The sequence below is a fragment of the Mixophyes fleayi genome, unplaced genomic scaffold (genome assembly GCF_038048845.1).
Source record: "Mixophyes fleayi isolate aMixFle1 unplaced genomic scaffold, aMixFle1.hap1 Scaffold_2163, whole genome shotgun sequence".
In the NCBI taxonomy this organism is placed as follows: domain Eukaryota; kingdom Metazoa; phylum Chordata; class Amphibia; order Anura; family Limnodynastidae; genus Mixophyes; species Mixophyes fleayi.
The window spans coordinates 56,567-61,783 of NW_027446349.1; the positions used below are offsets into that span (position 1 = coordinate 56,567).

A 5,217-nucleotide genomic window follows, 5' to 3' on the forward strand; every position below is an offset into this window, starting at 1 on the left:
ATCATGAATTAAATCATGAATCATGAATTGAATCAAGAATCATGAATCATGAATTGAATCATGAATTGAATCATGAATCATGAATTGAATCATGAATTGAATCATGAATCATGAATTGAATTCATCAATCATGAATCATGAATTGAATCATGAATTGAATCATGATTCATGATTTATGAATCATGAATCATAAATTGAATCATGAATCATGAATTGAATCAGGAATTGAATCATGAATCATGAATCATGAATCGAATCATGAATCATGAATTGAATCATGAATCATGAATCAAGAATCATGAATTGAATCATGAATCATGAATCATGAATTATGAATTGAATCATGAATCATGAATCATGAATCATGAATCATGAATTGAATCATGAATCATGAATTATGAATCATGAATTGAATCATGAATCATGAATCATGAATCGAATCATGAATCATGAATCATGAATCATGAATCATGAATTGAATCATGAATCATGAATCATGAGTTGAATCATGAATCATGAATCATAAATTGAATCAGGATTCGAAACATGAATTGAATCATGAATCATGAATTGAATCATGAATTATGAATCATGAATTGAATCATGAATCATGAAAAATGAATTGAATCATGAATCATGAATTGAATCATAAATCATGAATTGAATCATGAATCATGAATTTGAATCATGAATCATGAATCATGAATTGAATCATGAATTGAATCATTAATCATTAATTGAATCATGAATTGAATCATGAATCATGAATCATGAATTGAATCATGAATTGAATCATGAATCATGAATTGAATCATGAAGTGAATCATGAAGTGAATCATGAATCATGAATCATGAATTGAATCATGAATCATGAATCATAAATTGAATCATGAATCATGAATCATGAATCATAAATCGAATCATGAATCATGAATCATGAATCATGAATTGAATCATGAATCATGAATCATGAATTGAATCATGAATCATGAATCATAAATCAAATCATGAATCATAAATTGAATCAGGATTCGAATCATGAATTGAATCATGAATCATGAATTGAATCATGAATCATGAATTGAATAATGAATCATGAATCTTGAATCATGAATCATGAATTGAATCATGAATCATAAATTGAATCAGGATTCGAATCATGAATCAGCAATTGAATCATAAATTAATGAATCATGAATCATGATTTATGAATCATGAATTGAACCATGAATCTTGAATTGAATCATGAATCATGAATTGAAACATGAATTGAATCATGAATCATGAATTGAATCATGAAGTGAATCATGAAGTGAATCATGAATCTTGAATCATGAATCGAATCATGAATCATGAATCAAAAATCATGAATCGAATCATGAATCATGAATTGAATCATGAATCATGAATCATGAATCGAATCATGAATCATGAATCATGAATCATAAATCGAATCATGAATCATGAATCATGAATCATAAATTGAATCATGAATTAAATCATGAATCATGATTCATGAATCGAATCATGAATCATGAATTGAATCATGAATCATGAATCATGAATTGAATCATGAATCATGAATTGAATCATGAATTGAATCATGAATCATGAAAAATGAATTGAATCATGAATCATGAATTGAATCATGAATCATGAAAAATGAATTGAATCATGAATCATGAATTGAATCATGAATCATGAAAAATGAATTGAATCATGAATCATGAATTGAATCATGAATCATGAATTGAATCATGAATCATGAATTGAATCATGAATCATGAATCATGAATTGAATCATGAATTGAATCATGAATCATGAATTGAATCATGAATTGAATCATGAATCATGAATCATGAATCATAAATTGAATCATGAATTAAATCATGAATCATGATTCATGAATCGAATCATGAATCATGAATTGAATCATGAATCGAATCATGAATCATGAATTGAATCATGAATCATGAATCATGAATTGAATCATGAATCATGAATTGAATCATGAATTGAATCATGAATCATGAATTGAATTCATCAATCATGAATCATGAATTGAATCATGAATTGAATCATGAATCATGAATCATGAATCATGAATCATAAATTGAATCATAAATCATGAATCATGAATTGAATCATGAATTGAATCATGAATCATGAATCATGAATCGAATCATGAATCATGAATTGAATCATGAATCATGAATCAAGAATCATGAATTGAATCATGAATCATGAATCATGAATTATGAATTGAATCATGAATCATGAATCATGAATCATGAATCATGAATTGAATCATGAATCATGAATTATGAATCATGAATTGAATCATGAATCATGAATCATGAATCGAATCATGAATCATGAATCAAGAATCATAAAAAGGAATCATGAATCATGAATTGAATCATGAATCATGAATCATGAATTGAATCAGGAATCATGAATCATGAATCATGAATCGAATCATGAATCATGAATCATGAATCATGAATCATGAATTGAATCATGAATCATGAATCATGAGTTGAATCATGAATAATGAATCATGAATTGAATCAGGATTCGAAACATGAATTGAATCATGAATCATGAATTGAATCATGAATCATGAATCATGAATTGAATCATGAATCATGAATCATGAATTGAATCATGAATCATGAATCATAAATCAAATCATGAATCATAAATTGAATCAGGATTCGAATCATGAATTGAATCATGAATCATGAATTGAATAATGAATCATGAATCTTGAATCATGAATTGAATCATGAATCATGAATCATGAGTTGAATCATGAATCATGAATCATGAATTGAATCAGGATTCGAAACATGAATTGAATCATGAATCATGAATTGAATCATGAATCATGAATCATGAATCATGAATTGAATCATGAATCATGAATCATGAATTGAATCATGAATCATAAATCAAATCATGAATCATAAATTGAATCAGGATTCGAATCATGAATTGAATCATGAATCATGAATTGAATAATGAATCATGAATCTTGAATCATGAATCATGAATTGAATCATGAATCATAAATTGAATCAGGATTCGAATCATGAATCAGCAATTGAATCATAAATCATGAATCATGAATCATGATTTATGAATCATGAATTGAACCATGAATCTTGAATCATGAAATGAATTATAAATCATGAATCATGAATAATAAATTGAATCATGAATCATGAATTGAATCATGAATTAAATCATGAATCATGAATAATAAATTGAATCATGAATCATGAATCATGAATTGAATCATGAATCATGAATCATGCATTGAATCATGAATCATGAATCATGAATTGAATCATCCAAATTATTTTAAATGCTGGGCGCTCATCAATTGATTTATCAAAAGTGCAGATCTAATATTCTATTGATGTCATAAGGTCAATAATTATTTTCAAACATTTATTAAAATACAGTAAAATACAATAAAATTAAAATCACAATGGAAGTATGATATAAGTATTACCAGTACTAATATTTGATTAATGACAGTAATGGTGCGGTCTACACGTGCTATACATATAGGTTAACAACCTACTATATATTAGCAGGTATACCTTTATATAATTAAACAGTAAATAACAATGAATGGCAGTAATGATCTCTTCCAAAACCGTCCATAAACCACAATCCTAGTATCTTCGGTTAATGACTGTACAGCAATAGAGGATTTCATCGAACAAGGTAAAGACATGCAGCAACAATTTCTTGACAAGAAGTACGACCCTCACATAGTTGGCCAAGCCTTTAACAAACTTCAGGATACAGATAGCAGTCTGTTACTTAAATATAAAAGCAAAAATATTAGCGGCAAGGAAGATTCTACACGTTCCACTACATTGAATAAAGATAGGATATTCTTTGTGTCTAACTATTCCCAGGAATCCGATAAAATTAGACGAATCATCCAGAAACATTGGTATATTCTGCAACAGGATGACATACTGGGATCCATATTACCAGCTAAACCTTGCATGTCCTTCAGGAAAGCCCCTGATTTTAAACAAAAACTAACTTCCAGCTATATCCCTAAAGAAGAACAGAACAAGATTGGTAACTGGCTATATAACACCAAAAAAGGATTTTACTACTGCGGACAATGCTCGAACTGCACAAGACTAAGATGCAGGAGCACTAGGCCAATTACAGAATATCACTCTGAAGTTAGTGGTAAAACATATCAGATCAAGGAATTCATCACCTGCAATAGTAGGCATGTTGTCTATCTACTACAATGTAGTTGTGGCAAACAGTACGTAGGTAGAACCATTAGACTCTTAAAAGAAAGGATTAGAGAACATCTGAGGAACATAACTATTGGGTTTGAGAACCATCATGTGTCCAAGCATTTCAAAGACACACACAACTGTGAATATGAAGGGATGTCATTTATTGGAATTAAGAAAATTAATAAAAATTGGAGAGGAGGGAACTTGACGAAACATCTAAATAAAGAGGAAACAAAGGCTATTTATTATTTGAAGACATTGGCACCTAAAGGTCTCAATATTGAATTTGACCTTTCTCTGTGATGAATTTATAGATTCCTGCCATATTCCACTTGGCTAGATGGGTAAGTGTGCAGTGGGCATGGTACAAGTGGGTAATGGGAATTTAAATTTACAGCCATACCTCTCTGGTTATGCCCAATCCCAGTCGACCTTGGAAGCCAAGCAGAGAGGGCCAGGTAAGTAATGGGATAGGAGACTACCTATGAATACCCGGTGCTGTAGGTTCCTCCCCATCCCTCACGCTTTCCAGTGCTATCTGCACCACACCCGGACCAAAAACAAAAGTGGATTCCAAAGAGGAATCAGATTATAGAACATGGGATCCTCCTCAATGTCATCTTATCCCTGTCAATTATTACACTTGTTCCCTCAATTTTTCATACTTGTTCCCCTAATCTTTAATATGAGCTATCATAATTAGCATGTGCAAAATATATATAACATTAAGCCCTTAAGGATCACGGTTATTCCCATATCTTGTCATCTATATATAAAAAATGGTTTCCTTATGCTATTGCAAACAGAATCTGTTTGCAAAAGAATCTCTGTTGTACATCCAACATTATGAGTTATCATAATTAGCATGTGCAAAATATATATACCATTAAGCCCTTAAGGATCACGGTTATTCCCATATCTTCATCTATATAT

The 5,217-nt window shown here is 29.8% G+C and overlaps 1 pseudogene; it reads left to right on the forward strand.

The window, feature by feature from the left end:
- Positions 1–4,673: 4,673 nt before the first annotated feature.
- Positions 4,674–4,791, forward strand: LOC142121728 (5S ribosomal RNA; annotated as a pseudogene).
- The last annotated feature ends 426 nt before the right edge of the window (positions 4,792–5,217 follow it).